This window comes from Manis pentadactyla, chromosome 3 (assembly GCF_030020395.1).
Source record: "Manis pentadactyla isolate mManPen7 chromosome 3, mManPen7.hap1, whole genome shotgun sequence".
Taxonomy (NCBI): Eukaryota; Metazoa; Chordata; class Mammalia; order Pholidota; family Manidae; genus Manis; species Manis pentadactyla.
The window spans coordinates 110,142,891-110,159,513 of NC_080021.1; the positions used below are offsets into that span (position 1 = coordinate 110,142,891).

The following is a 16,623-nucleotide window of genomic DNA, read 5'->3' on the forward strand; positions in this document are numbered from 1 at the left end:
TATGAAACCTATATGGCGATGTAGATACAAGTGAAAGCCATCATTCTTCCTTCCACATTAAAAGACCAGTTCCTACCATGGATGGATGAAGATTGAGAATAGTCTATACATGGATATTCAGGTATCAGAAGAGAATGGCTAGAGTCTCAAGGAGTGGCATGTAGGTAAGATTTTAGCAGAGTACTAAAAAAAAGACTTGGCCTTCAATAATCATGGACATAGAAATAAACAGGTTGATGCATTAGGCATAATAAGATCCTGACAATGAAAAAGCAGAACAGATCATGGCCCACCAACTGCGGACTCGAAATTTCATCCATTATATAGCAATACCACTTGAAGCTGTCAGGTCACACTGTGCTATGCTTCCATATCTTTGCATACACTTTGTCCTCTAGCTAGACTATTTTGCTACCCTACCATTATTCTGACGAACTCCCATTCATCCCTGAAAACCCTAATTAATCATTACCACCTTTGAAAGTTTTCCTGACTTTCCCTGGCAGAGTAATTCTCTCCTGAATACTGCTTGTGTATTTAAACACACTTCAAAGATTTCCTGTATCATACTATATTCTCTCCTTAAAAATGAGGAATTTGAGATAGGGGTATTTGTATGCCCAGAGCACAGTATCTGGCACAAGGTAGGTACTCAATAAGTGTTCATTAAACTGAACTAGATTGAAATATATGAGAAACCTCAAAAAGAAAAGAATGAAAGGGGTTGATAATTGCTGTGGAATAAAAGAAAGGTGTTATGGATAACTTTAGGGTAACATCGCTAGTTTTAAGATTCCTGAAGCATATAAATCACAGACCCATCTCAGAGGGTGTTAGTTATGTAGGAAATAAGGAACAAAATCCTTGGCTCTTCCTTGATTCAGATGTAAATGCATGTCTACTTAAATCCTAGAACAGGATTATCCCTTCATCTATGATTGTCCTAGTGAAAGCTTTTCCTGGACTCTGTGTCTCTAGGGTTGTATCAGAACTCTCCCACCTGACAATGCATTAGGGATATCAGAGGGTAGCTCTAAAATTACTGAGTCAATATAATAAAGATGTATCTCTTATTCTTCCCATTCCTATTTCTAAGTTACTACTTCATTTCTACTAAAGGATTCCCCCAAACCCTTCGCCGCCTAAATAACAGTGTAACTTGAAGGGCACAGAAAGTCATGCACCCAACTTATTTGTTCTCCCAGCTTATATATACTTTAAATTTCAACAGGAGTTTGTGTTAAGGTTTTATGAGCCCTTAATATTCCCTGGGCCCCTAAAAAAAAAAGCCAAACTCAACCCTGAAATAGTATTTTATATGAAGCTAATCATTTATTCCTTAGTGTGAATGAATGAATGGGCTTATTAGCATCTTTTCAGAGTAGATTTTAAAGGTGGGGAGAACAAAAGGTTAGGAAGGCATTGGCTTCTTGTGTAGAGTAAGAAAGGTGGCACCATGCAAAAATTTAAGGGCACAGATTAGGCTATTTATGAGATGTGAAAGAAGGTAGGCTGAAATCACACATCATGGTATGGTACAGTAAAATAAATTATAGTGATCAAGAGGACAGCTTTTAAAACCAGACTACTTGGATTAAGAAGATCTCAGTGCTTTTTACCGTTTTACTAGCTATGTGACATGTGGCAAGTTACCTCAGTTCTCTATGGATGAATTTCCTCTTCCATAAAATGAAGATCATAAAGTACCTAACTCCCAGAGCTGTTGTGAAGATTAAAGTGTTAATATATAAGAAGCACTCAGAATAACATCTTGCACACCATTAGGCCTTATATGTGTTACCTATTTTCATTATTGCTCTGTCATTTTCTCAAAAACCTTAATCCCCACCACAAAGTAAAAGTGACTTTTTCTGCTTCATACTTCACTAGAACTCCCTTCTGCAGAATCCTGAATCTTCTTGCTTACATAACTTCTCTTTATCTGTACCCTCTCAATGCAAAAGCCTTTTGCTGGCAAAGGAATCTAGTGATCCTACCAAATTTGAGTATTTCTCTGCTAATGTTTCTTCTTGCTGCTACTGCACAGAATTCCACTAAAAATTCCTTTTTGAATAGTTATTAGGTCTAAAAGGACACTTATCTGAAGATTGCAATGTCCCAATCACCTTAACCTACCCCACCTAACTTCAAGAGATTTAATACATTCCATAGTCTCACCCACTGTTCTAGACAAAGAATTCTATCTTCCTTTTAATCTATTTCTAAGCATTTGTTTAAATGTTCTTCATGCTTGTCTTATTTATAATTCTGTATTATAATTACAATATGCCCACTCCAGAAAGGCTTGTTTCTTCGATATGCCTACAATCTCCAATAATTCTACTGTAACTCAGCAAGCTCTATATGGTTCCAACCCTCCCTGTGTGCAGTTTGGTGTACTATACCTTAAGATGCACTGATAAAATGGGACTAAAAGGAAAGTGAACAAATGGTGAGCCAGCTTGAAATTATTTCTTAAAAGGGATTAGAGATTAGAAGATTGGGCTAACTGGAAAGCTATCAGGGAATATCTTAATGGTTATTAAAGGAATATGGGATAAATTACCATATATGGTTCCAGAGAGGAAAGTTTTAGTTTTGGATAATAATAAAGAAGAGCTTACTAAAAATTAAAATTACCAGAAAATGAAATAGACTGACATTGGAGGTAATAGTCATGAAGAGATCAGGTGTCTTTTCTTTATGGTATGTTCCAGGGAGGATGTACTCAAAAAGGGTTGAATAAGAACAGTTGTTTTAAACCTCTTCCCCCTCCTTCATAAGGGGCTGATGCATGTGAATGAATTGTAGAGGAAAAAAAAGTGTGGGGGAGGAGCCAAGATGGTGGCGTGAGTAGGGCAGTGGAAATCTCCTCCCAAAACCACACATATTTTTGAAAACACAACAAACACAACTATCCCTAAAAGAGAGACCAGAAGATCCAGGCTACATCTACATCTGCGAGAACCCAACGCCTTGCAAAGGGGGTAAGATACAAGCTGCGGCCTGGAAGGACCTGAGTGTGCCCCCCACCCCAGCTCCCCAACAGGAGGAGAGGAGTCGGAGCGGGGAGGGAGAGGGAGCCCAGGACTACTAAATACCCAGCCCTAGCCATCCACACCAGAGTGCAGAAACACAGTGCATGGGGTGCTGGATACTAGGGAAACGGGACAGTAAAACCTGAGAGTGGGTCCCCACAGCTGGTGCCACTGAGACAAAAAAAAAGCAAGTGCCTTTTGAAAGTCTTAAATGGACAGGAGCCTCACAGCTGGACGGAAGTGTCTCGGCACACTCAGCCCAACAGCTGGGAATCCCGGGGAAATCCTGGTGGCCTAATCCCCTGGGTGGCAGCGCAGCTCTGAGGCCCCTCATGGCGATAAACAGTCTCCTGACTGTTCCCCCTCTGGAGCGGCCCTGCCACAGCAGAGCAGCAGCTTGAGACCGGCCACGCCCACAGCAGCCATGCAGAGCCGCCTCAACAGGCACCCGGGCTAGACTAAGAGGCCCTGTCGGCGAGCAGCTGCCCAGCACAAGGCACTAGGGGTCGCCATTCTGACAAGACAGGAAGACAACCTGCAAGCAGGAAAGGACTTTGTGCTCCCAGCTGACACATGCACCAACTGTGCACGACTACCTTTATCGCAAGGAAAAGGCAGAAGAATTTGACACAGACCAGAATAACCCAGACATCCCCTGAGAGGGAATCTGGAGAGACAGATTTAACCAATCTTCCGGAAAAAGAATTCAAAATAAAGGTCATAACCATGCTGATGGAGCTGCAGAGAAAAATGAAAGAGCCCATGGACAAACTAGGGAGGGACACTACAGAAATAAGACAATCTCTGGAAGGACTGAAAATCAGAATGGACGAGATGTAAGAGGCCATTAACGGAATAGAAATCAGAGAACAGAAACGCAGACAAGCTGATGCAGAGAGAGATAAAAGTATCTCAAGGAATGAAAGAATATGATGAGAACTGTGGGACCAACTCAAACAGAACAATATCTGCACTATAGGGGTACCAGAAGAAGAAGAGAGAGAAAAAGGGATAGAAAGTGTCTTTGAAGAAATAACTGCTGAAAAACTTCCCCAATCTGGGGGTGGAAATAGTCACTCAGACCACAGAAGCACACAGAGCTCTTAACAGAAGGGACCCAAAGAGGACAACACCAAGACACATAATAATTAAAATGGCAAAGATCAAGGACAAGGACAGAGTATTAAAGGCAGCCAGAAAGAGAAAAATGGTCACCTACAAAGGAAAACCCATCAGGCTATCATCAGACTTCTCAAAAGAAACATTACAGGCCAGAAGAAAATGGCATGATATATTTAATGCAATGAAACAGAAGGGCCTTGAACCAAGAACACTGCATCCACCATGATTATCATTTAAATATGAAGGAGGGATTAAACAATTGCCAAACAAGCAAAAGTTGAGGGAATTTGCCTCACACAAACTACTTCTACAGGGAATTCTAGAGGGACTGCTCTACATGAAAGCACTCGTAAGGCCAAAAAGATATCACCAGAGAAAATAAAATCACAACAAAGAAAGCAGACCAACCAAATACTAACTAAAGGCAAAAAATAAAATCAACTACCCACAAAAACAGTCAAAGGAAACACAAAAGAGCACAGAATAAAACATGGAACATATAAAGAATGGAGGAGGAGGAATAAGAAGGGAGAGAAATGAAGAATCATCAAACTGCCATTACAATAATAGCTCAATAAGCAAGCTAAGTTAGATGGAAAGATAGTAAAGAAGCTAACCTTGAACCTTTGGTAACCACGAATCTAAAGCCTGCAATGGCAATGAGTACATATCTTTTAATAATCATCCTAAATGTAAATGGACTGAATTCACCAATCAAAAGACACAGAGTAATAGAATGGATAAAAAAGCAAGACCCATCTATATACTGCTTACAAGAGACTCACCTCAAACCCAAAGACATGCACAGACTAAAAGTCAAGGGATGGAAAATGATATTTTATGCAAACAACAGGGAGAAAAAAGCAGGTGTTACAGTACTACTATCAGACAAAATAGACTTCAAAACAAAAAAGTCACAAGAGATAAAGAAGGACACTACATAATGATAAAGGGATCAGTCCAATAACAGGATATAACCATTATAAATATATATGCACCCAACACAGGAGCACCAGCATATGTGAAACAAATACTAACAGAATTAAAGGAGGATATAGAATGCAAAGCACTCATTTTAGGAGACTTCAACACACCAACACACCACTCACTCCAAAGGATAGATCTACCAGACAGAAAATAAGCAAGGACACACAGGCACGGAACAACACAGAACAGATGGACCTAACAGACATCTATAGAACTCTACACCCAAAAGCAGCAGGATACACATTCCTCTCAAGTGCAGATGGAACATTCTACAGAATAGACCACAAACTGGGTGACAAAAAGAGCATTAGTAAATTCAAAAAGATTGAAATTCTACTAACCAACTTTTCAGGCCACAAAGGTATAAAACTAGAAATAAACTGTACAAAAAAAGCAAAAAGGCTCACAAACACATGAAGGCTTAACAATATGCTCCTAAATAATCAATGGATCAACAACCAAATTAAAATAGAGATCAAGGAATATATGGAAACAAATGACAACAACAACACAAAGCCCCAACTTCTGTGGGATGCAGCAAAAGCAGTCTTAAGAGGAAAGTATACAGCGATCCAGGCACACTTGAAGAAGGAAGAACAATCCCAAATGAATAGTCTAATGTCACAATTATCAAAATTGGAAAAAGAAGAACAAATGAGGCCTAAAGTCAGTAGAAGGAGAGACATAATAAAGATCAGAGAAGAAGTAAATAAATTGAGAAGAATAAAACAATAGAAAAAATGAATGAAACCAAGAGCTGCTTCTTTGAGAAAATAAACAAAATAGATAAGCCTCTAGACAGACTATTATGAAAAAAAGACAATCAACACACATTGACAGAATCAGAAATGAGAAAGGAAAAATCACGACAGGCACCACAGAAATACAAAGAATTATTAGAGAATACTATGAAAACCTATATGCTAACAAGCCGGAAAACCTAGAAGAAATGGACAACTTCCTAGAAAAATACAACCTTTCAAAACTGACCAAGGAAGAAACACAAAATCTAAACAGCCAATTACCAGCAACGAAATTGAAGCAGTAATCAAAAAACTACCCAAGAGCAAAATCGCCGGGCCAGATGGATTCACCACAGAATTCTATACCCATTCTCTTTAAAGCTTTCCAAAATATAGGAGAGGAGGGAATACTCCCAAACTCATCCTATGAAGCCAGCATCACCCTAATACCAAAACCAGGCAAAGACTGCAACAACAAAGAAAATTACAGACCAATATCCCTGACGAACATAGATGCAAAATACTCAATACAATATTAGCAAAACGAACTCAAAAATACAGCAAGAGGATTATACACCATGACCAAGTGGGATTCATCCCAGGGATGCAAAGATGGTACAACATTCGAAAATCCATCAACAACATCCACCACATTAACAAAAAGAAGGACAAAAACCACATGATCATCTCCATAGATGCTGAAAAAGCATTCGACAATATTCAACATCCATTCATGATAAAAACTCTCAGCAAAATGGGTATAGAGGGCAAGTACCTCAACATAATAAAGGCCATATATGATAAACCCACAGCTAACATCATACTGAACAGTGAGAAGCTGAAAGCTTTTCCTCTGAGATTGGGAACAAGACAGGGATGCCCACTCTCCCCACTGTTATTCAACATAGTACTGGAGGTCCTAGCCACGGCAATCAGACAAAACAAAGAAATACAAGGAATCCAGATTGGTAAAGAAGAAGGTAAACTGTCACTATTTGCAGATCACATGATATTGTACATAAAAAACCCTAAAGACTCCACTCCAAAACTACTAGAACTGATATGGGAATACAGCAAAGTTGCAGGATACAAAATTAACACACAGAAATCTGTGGCTTTCCTGTACACTAACAATGAAGCAGTAGAAAGAGAAATCAGGAAAACAATTCCATTCACAATTGCATCAAAAAGAATAAAATACCTAGGAATAAAGCTAACCAAAGAAGTGAAAGACCTATACCCTGAAAACTACAAGACACTCTTAAGAGAAATTAAAGAGGACACTAACAAATGGAAACTCATCCCATGCTCTTGGCTAGGAAGAATTAATATCGTCAAAATGGCAATCCTACCCAAAGCAATCTACAGATTCAATGCAATCCCTATCAAATTACCAAAAGCATTCTTCAATGAAGTGGAACAAATAGTTCAAAAATTCATATGGAAGCACCAAAGACCCCGAATAGCTAAAGCAATCCTGAGAAGGAAGAATTAAGTGGGGGGGATCTCACTTCCCAACATCAAGCTCTACTACAAAGCCACAGTAATCAAGACAATTTGGTACTGGCACAAGAACAGAACCACAGACCAGTGGAACAGAATAGAGACTCCAGTCATTAACCCAAACATATATGGTCAATTAATATACAATAAAGGAGCCATGCACATTAAATGAGGATATGACAGCCTCTTTAAAAGTTGGTGTTGGCAAAACGGACAGCTACATGTAAGAGAATGAAACTGGATCATTGTCTAACCCCATATACAAAAGTCAATTCAAAATGGAATGAAAGAACTGAATGTAAGTCATGAACCCGTAAAACTCTTAGAAAAAAGCATAGGCAAAAATCTCTTGGACATAAACATGAGCAACTTCTTCAGAACATATCTCCCACAGCAAGGGAAACAAAAGCAAAAATGAACAAGTGGGACTATATCAAGCTGAAATGCTTCTGTACAGCAAAGGACACCATCAATAGAACAAAAAGGTATCCTACAGTATGGGAGAATATATTCATAAATGACAGATCTGATAAAGGATTGACATCCAAAATATATAAAGAGTTCACACACCTCAACAAACAAAAAGCAAATAATCCAATTAAAAAATGGACAGAGGATCTGAAAAGACAGTTCTCTAAAGAAGAAATTCAGATGGCCAACAGACACATGAAAAGATGCTCCACATCACTTGCCATCAGAGAAATGCAAATTAAAACTACAATGAGATATCACCTCACACCAGTAAGGATCGCCACTGTCCAAAAGACAAACAACAACATATGCTGGCATGGTTGCAGGGAAAGGGGAACCCTCCTACACTGCTTGTGGGAATGTAGTTCAACCATTGTGGAAAGTAGTATGGAGGTTCCTCAAAAAACTAAAAATAGAAATACCATTTGACCCAGTCATTCCACTTCTAGGAATTTACCCTAAGAATGCAGCAGCCCAGTTTGAAAAAGACAGATGCACCCCTATGTTTATTGCAGCACTGTTTACAATAGCCCAGAAATGGAAGCAACCTATGTGTCCATCAGTAGATGAATGGATAAAGAAGATGTGGTACATATACACAATGAAATATTATTCAGCCGTAAGAAGAAAAGAAATTCTACCATTTGCAACAACATGGATGGAGCTAGAGGGTATTATGCTCAGTGAAATAAGCCAGGCAGAGAAAGACAAGTACCAAATGATTTCACTCATGTGTGGAGAATAAGAAGAAAGAAAAAACTGAAGGAACAAAACAGCAGCAGAATCACAGAACCCAAGAATGGACTAACAGTTACCAAAGGGAAAAGGACTGGGGAGGATGGGTGGGAAGGGAGGGATAAGGGGGGTGGGAAAGAAAGGGGGCATTATGATTAGCATGTATAAAGGGGGGAATGGGGAGGGCTGTGCAACACAGAGAAGACAATTAGTGACTCTACAGAATCTTACTACGCTGATGGACAGTGACTATAATGGGGTTTGTGGGGGGACCTGGTGAAGGGGGAAGCCAAGGAAACATGATGTTCCTCATGTAAGTGTAGATTAATGATACCAAAAGAAAAAAAAAGTCCCCAGTTATCCTTACAAAATGTTAGTTTTTTTCAGATATAAATTTGTTATCCTTGTTGACATTGCCTAGTTCGTAATAAAAGCTTAATAAATATTCATTGAATGAATGCTTACTTACTTTACTAATCAGGGCTTGGGACTGCCTAGGTTTAGCTCCATAATACTGTAGTAAAACTATGGAGTTTACATTGTTTCAAACAGAAAGAATTTCTATCATAGAGGGGCTTATAATCGTTAATGGTTGGAACATAAGCAAAAGTTTTTATTTACTCTAGAAGCAACTCTCTTTTAATAGTGAACAAAATTTCTTGAAGGGCTCAAAGCTTGTATGCTTACACATCAAGCAGATGGGGACTAACTTTACACTGTAGAACGATGGCTAACTTAATGAATTTGTGTTGTGGGTTTTCTTTGTATGTAATTGTAGAGCATGGGCTCCTGCACTAGAAGACATTAAAAAGTCATGTTTCTTTATAGTTACTGATTGATTCACTATTATATGTATTGTATTTGGTAGGATATATGGGGATTACATGATTAAGAGAAGCAGTTGCCCTTAAAACGTGTAAAAATAACTGTAAATATTAACCAAAATATGGAATATAAACTACATAGTAACGGGGACTGTCATATTTTTTTGTTATTGTTTTTAATTTTATATTCCCAGGGACTAGAAGAGTATGTGGCATATAGTATACATTCAATAAGTATTTGTTGTATGAATTATTGGAATAGAGAGTGGTGTTCACCCAACATTCTGTTTCCCCACATTTCACTGTCCTCGTGAGATTAGGTGGGGTCATGGGACTAGTTCTGGATGGGCTGTGGATGGAAATATCATGCATCATTTCAAAACGAAGCATCAAAAAGCTCATATAATCCTCCAGGGCTACTCTGGCCATAGTGAGCAAGGAGGCCACTATTTCATTTGGTACAGCTGTAAGAGGATGAAGACGTCACTGCCCTGAGTCCCTCTGGGGAGGTAGAGTAAAATACCCGTTCCTACCAACCAATGATAGACACATGGTATAAAAGAGAAAAATTTTAAGCCACTGGAATTTGAGGATGATCTGTACTTCATCATAGTCTTATCAATCTATCCTGAATATAATACAAATGGTAACTGCTCTAAAGTTACTAGAGAGACTTATACAATGGAAAGTTTGCAGTTGGCTTCATCAGGAAAGACTTTGTAATGATGATGAAAATTTTTCTGACCCTTGAAGATAAAATATTTCCAGGGTTAGTGAGCTGTAAGATGGAAGATGTTAAAAGAAAAGGATGTGGACATTAGTGAAATACTTCATTTAAGTGATAAAATAACAGGCTGAGCTGGCAGTTGGTCATTTTTTTGTTTGTTTGTTTACTTTTACCTCAACATATAAACTTGAATCAAAGGAAAACTTAAGAAAGAAAGGAACTGATCTATTGTGGTATGAGTAGGGAAATAACTACCACCTGTCCTACTGGGAATAAGGAACTCCACAGAGAGGTCTGAGGAGGGGCTGCTGCAAAAAAGATGCAGGATGGTCCATTTCTTTTTTTGGCTGTTTGCCAGCATGGATCTCCACTTTTGTTTGAATTACATACAACTTTCAACATAGGAAAATATCATAAGTACATTTCTGAAAAATCTGCCCACAATGTCATTTGCTCTATATCAAATTTTCCTCTCCCACCGACTTATACTAACTTCAGAATTACATATAATGGATAATAAAATTACACTGAACATAGGAAAACTCTAAAATTGTGTATTTTGAATAGGAGTCCAAATTTTTTAAATTTTGTTTTCATTAATCTACAATTACATGAAGCATATTATGTTTACTGGGCTCTCCCCTTCACCAGGTCACCCCACCAAACTCCATTACAATCACTGTCCATCAGTGTAGTAAGATGTTGTAGAACCACTACTTGTCTTCTCTGTGTTGCACAGCCCACCCCATGCCACCCCCATATTATACATGCTAATCATAATACCCCCTTTCTTTTTCCCCGTGCTTCTCCCTCCCTACCTTCCCATGCTCCCCAGTCCCTTTCCCTTTGGTACCTGTTAGTCCATTCTTGGGTTCTGTGATTCTGCTGCTGTTTTGTTCCTTCAGTTTTTCCTTTGTTCTTATACTCCACAGATGAGTGAAATCATTTGGTATTTCTCTTTCTCCGCTTGACTCATTTCACTGAGCATAATACCCTCTAGCTCTATCCATGTTGTTGCAAATGGTAGGATCTGTTTTTCTCTTATGGCTGAATAATATTCCATTGTGTATATGTACCACATCTTCTTATTCATCTACTGATGGACAGACACTTAGGTTGCTTCCATTTCTTGGCTATTGCAAACAGTGCTGTGATAAACATAGGGGTGCATCTGTCTTTTTCAAACTGGGCTCCTGCATTCTCAGGGTAAATTCCTAGAACTGGAGTTCCTGGGTCAAATGGTATTTCTATTTTGAGCTTTTTGAGGAACCTCCATACTGCTTTCCACAACGGTTGAACTAATTTACATTCCCACCAGCAGTGTAGGAGGGTTCCCCTTTCTCCACAACCTCGCCAACATTTGTTGTTGTTTGTCTTTGGAATGGGAGCCATCCTTACTGGTGTGAGGTGATATCTCATTGTGGTTTTAATTTGCATTTCTCTGATGACTAGCGATGTGGAGCATCTTTTCATGTGTCTGTTGGCCATCTGAATTTCTTCTTTGGAGAACTGTCTGTTCAGCTTCTCTGCCAATTTTTAATTGGATTATTTGCTTTTTGTTTGTTGAGGTGAGTGAGTTCTTTATATATTTTGGATGTCAAGCCTTTATCGGATCTGTCATTTACAAATATATTCTCCCATACTGTAGGGTACCTTTTTGTTCTATTGATGGTGTCCTTTGCTGTACAGAAGCTTTTTAGCTTGATACAGTCCCACTTGTTCATTTTTGCTTTTGTTTCCCTTGCCTGGGGAGATATGTTCAAAAAGAGGTCACTCATGTTTATGTCCAAGAGATTTTTGCCTATGTTTTTTTTCTAAGAGTTTTATGGTTTCATGACTTACATTCAGGTCTTTGATCCATTTGGAGTTTACTTTAGTGTATGGGGTTAGACAGTGATCCAGTTTCATTCTCTTACATGTAGCTGTCCAGTTTTGCCAGCACCATCTGTTGAAGAGACTGGCCTTTCCCCATTGTATGTCCACGGCTCCTTTATTGTATATTAATTGGCCATATATGTTTGGGTTAACGTATGGAGTCTTTATTCTGTTCCACTGGTCTGTGGCTCTGTTCTTGTGCCAGTACCAAATTGTCTTGATTACTGTGGCTTTGTAGTAGAGCTTGAAGTTGGGGAACAAGATCCCCCCCCCCCATGTTATTCTTCCTTTTCAGGATTGCTTTGTCTGTTCGTGGTCTTTGGTGTTTCCATATGAATTTTTGAACTATTTTTTCCAGTTCGTTGAAGAATGTTGTTGGTAATTTGATAGGGATTGCATCAAATCTGTATATTCCTTTGGGCAGGATTGCCATTTTGACGATATTAATTCTTCCTAGCCAAGAGCATGGGATGAGTTTCCATTTGTTAGTGTCCTCTTTAATTTCTCTTAAGAGTGTCTTGTAGTTTTCAGGGTACAGGTCTTTCATTTCTTTGGTTAGGTTTATTCCTAGGTATTTTATTCTTTTTGATGTAATTGTGAATGGAATTGTTTTCCTGATTTCTCTTTCTACTGCTTCATTGTTAGTGTACAGGAAAGCCACAGATTTCTGTGTGCTAATTTTGTATCCTGCAACTTTGCTGTATTCCGATATCAGTTCTAGTAGTTTTGGAGTGGAATCTTTAGGGTTTTTTATGTACAATATCATGTGATCTGCAAATAGTGACAGTTTACCCTCTTCTTTACCAATCTGGATTCCTTGCATTTCTTTGTTTTGTCTGATTGCCGTGGCTAGGACCTCCAGTACTATGTTGAATAACAGTGGGGAGAGTGGGCATCCCTGTCTTGTTCCCAATCTCAGAGGAAAAGCTTTCAGCTTCTCACTGTTCAGTATGATGTTAGCTGTGGGTTTATCATATATGGCCTTTATTATGTTGAGGTACTTGCCCTCTATACCCATTTTGCTGAGAGTTTTTATCATGAATGGATGTTGAATATTGTCGAATGCTTTTTCAGCATCTATGGAGATGATCATGTGGTTTTTGTCCTTCTTTTTGTTAATGTGGTGGATGTTGTTGATGGATTTTCGAATGTTGTACCATCTTTGCATCCCTGGGATGAATCCCACTTGGTCATGGTGTATAATCCTCTTGCTGTATTTTTGAGTTCGTTTTGCTAATATTGTATTGAGTATTTTGCATCTATGTTCGTCAGGGATATTGGTCTGTAATTTTCTTTGTTGTTGCAGTCTTTGCCTGCTTTTGGTATTAGGGTGATGCTGGCTTCATAGGATGAGTTTGGGAGTATTCCCTCCTCTTCTATTTTTTGGAAAACTTTAAGCAGAATGGGTATTATGTCTTCTCTGTATATCTGATAAAATTCTGAGGGAAATCCATCTGGCCCAGGGGTTTTGTTCTTGGGTAGTTTTTTGATTACCGCTTTAATTTCTTTGCTTGTAATTGGTTTATTTAGCTTTTGTGTTTCTTCCTTGGTCAGTCTTGGAAGGTTGTATTTTTCTAGGAAGTTGTCCATTCCTTCTATGTTTTCCAGCTTGTTAGCATATACGTTTTCATAGTAGTCTTTAATAATTCTTTGTATTTCTGTGGAGTCTGTTGTGATTTTTCCATTCTCGTTTCTGATTCTGTTGATGAATGCTGATTCTCTTTTTCTTCTAATAGGTTTGGCTAGAGGCTTATCTATTTTGTTTATTTTCTCAATGAACCAGCTCTTGGTTTCATTGATTTTTTCAGTTTTATTCTTCTCAATTTTGTTTATTTCTTCTCTGATCTTTATTATGTCCCTCCTTCTGCTGACTTTAGGCCTCAGTTGTTCTTTTTCCAGTTTCGATAATTGTGATGTTAGACTATTCATTTGGGATTGTTCTTCCTTCTTTAAATATGCCTGGATTGCTAGATACTTTCCTCTGAAGACTGCTTTCACTGCGTCCCACAGAAGTTGGGGTTTTGTGTTGTTGTCATTTGTTTCCATATATTCCTTGATCTCTATTTTAATTTGGTCGTTGATCCATTGATCATTTAGGAGCATGTTGTTAAGCCTCCATGTGTATGTGAGCCTTGTTGTTCTCTTTGTACAATTTATTTCTAGTTTTATGCCTTTGTGGTCTGAAAGGTTGGTTGGTGGAATTTCAATCTTTGGGAATTTACTGAGGCTCTTTTTGTGGCCTGGTATGTGGTCTATTCTGGAGAATGTTCCATGTGCACTTGAGAAGAATGTGTATCCTGTTGCTTTTGGATGTAGAGTTCTATAGATGTCTATTAAGTCCATCTGTTCTAGTGTGTTGTTCAGTGCCTCTGTGTCCTTACTTATTTTTTGTCCGGTGGATCTATCCTTTCGAGTGAGTGGGTTGTTGAAGTCTCCTAAAATGAATGAATTGCATTCTATTTCCTCCTTTAGTTTGTTAGTATTTTTTTCACATATGCTGGTGCTCCTGTGTTGGGTGCATATATATTTATAATGGTTATATCCTCTTGTTGGACTGAGCCCCTTATCATTATGTAATGTCCTTCTTTATCTCTTGTTACTTTCTTTGTTTTGAAGTCTATTTTGTCTGATACTAGTAGTACAACACCTGCTTTTTTCTCCCTGTTGTTTGCATGAAATATCATTTTCCATCCCTTGACTTTTAGTCTGTGCATGTCTTTAGGTTTGAGGTGAGTTTCTTGTAAGCAGTATATAGATCTGTCTTGCTTTTTTATCCATTCTATTACTCTATGTCTTTTGATTGGTGCATTCAGTCCATTTACATTAAGGGTGACTATTGAAATATATGTTCTTATTGCCATTGCAGGCTTTAGATTTATGGTTACCAAAGGTTCAATGTTAGCTTCTTTAGTATCTTACTGCCTAACCTAACTGCTTATTGAGCTGTTATAAACACTGTCTGGTAATTCTTTATTTCTCTCCCTTCTTATTCCTCCTCCTCGATTCTTTATATGTTGGTTGTTTTATTCTGTTGGCTTTTGCATTTCCTTAACTGCTTTTGTGGGTAGTTGATTTTATTTTTTGCCTTTAGTTAATGTTTGGTTGGTCTGCTTTCTTTGTTGTGATTTTATTTTCTCTGGTGACATCTATTTAGTCTTAGGAGTGCTCCCATCTAGAGCAGTCCCTCTAGAATACCCTGTACAGGTGGTTTGTGCGAGGCAAATTCCCTCAACTTTTGCTTGTCTGGGTATTGTTTAATCCCTCCTTCATATTTAAATGATAATCGTGCTGGATACAGTATTCTTGGTTCAAGGCCCTTCTGTTTCATTGCCTTAAATATATCATGCCATTCTTTTCTGGCCTGTACAGTTTCTGTTGAGAAGTCTGATGATAGCCTGATGGGTTTTCCTTTGTAGGTGACCTTTTTTCTCTCTCTAGCTGCCTGTAAAACTTTGTCCTTGTCCTTGATCTTTGCCATTTTAATTATTATGTGTCTTGGTGTTGTCCTCTTTGGGTCCCTTCTGTTGGGAGTTCTGTGTACTTCCATGGTCTGATCCATTATTCCCTCCCTCAGTTTGGGGAAGTTTTTAGCAATTATTTCTTCAAAGACACTTTCTATCCCTTTTTCTCTTCTTCTTCTGGTACCCCTAGAATGAGGATATTGTTCCTTTTGGATTGGTCACACAGTTCTCTTAATATTGTTTCATTCCTTGAGAACCTTTTATCTCTCTCTGCATCAGCTTCTATGCAGTCCTGTTCTCTGGTTTCTATTTCATCAGTTGCCTCTTGCATTTTATCCATTCTGCTTATAAATCCTTCCAGAGATTGTTTCATTTTTGTAATCTCCCTCCAGACGTCACCCCTTAGCTCTTGCATATTTCTCTGCAGCTCCGTCACCATGGTTATGACCTTTATTTTGAATTCTTTTTCCAGAAGGTTGGTTCGGTCTATCTCATTCTCAGTGGATGAATGATTTTGGTCTGTATCAAATTCTTCTGCCTTTTCATGGCGATATAGATAGTTGTGCAGAGCTGTCGCATGTGTCCACTGGGAGAATGTCCCTTCTTGCTGGTTTGTGGCCCTCCTCTCCTGGGAGAACAGTGACCTCTAACGGCTTGTGCTGGGCAGCTGCGCACATAAAGGGCCTCTGATTCTCGCCTGGCCGCTGTGGAGTTTATCTCTGCTGTTGCAGTGGGCGTGGCCTGCCTCGGGCTGCTACTCCAATATGGCGGAGCCATGTTGGACGGGAAACAGCCCGGAGGCTCTTTCTCTCCGTGATGGGCCTCCGAGCTGTGCTGCTTCCCAGGGGGTTAGGGCGCCCAGAGTTCCCCGGGATTCCCAGCTTCTGGGCTAAGTGTCCTGGGACGTTTCCGTCCAGGTGTGCGTTCACTGTCCCTTTAAGACTTTCAAAAAGCACTCACTTTTCTCTGTCCCAGGGGTGCCGGCTGCAGCGACCCACTCAGATGTCTTACTGTCCTGCTTCCCTAGTATCCAGCACACCACACACTGAGTGTCTGCACTCTGGTGCAGATGGCTAGGGCTGGGTGTTCAGCAGTCCTGGGCTCCCTCTCCCTCCCTGCTCTGACTCCTCTCCCACC

General features: G+C 39.2%; 1 protein-coding gene across 1 annotated transcript in view; it reads right to left on the reverse strand.

Moving 5' to 3' along the window:
* DNAJC1 (DnaJ heat shock protein family (Hsp40) member C1) overlaps positions 1-16,623 on the reverse strand; it is a 245,794-nt gene that overhangs the window by 115,697 nt on the left and 113,474 nt on the right. The window lies entirely within an intron of this gene.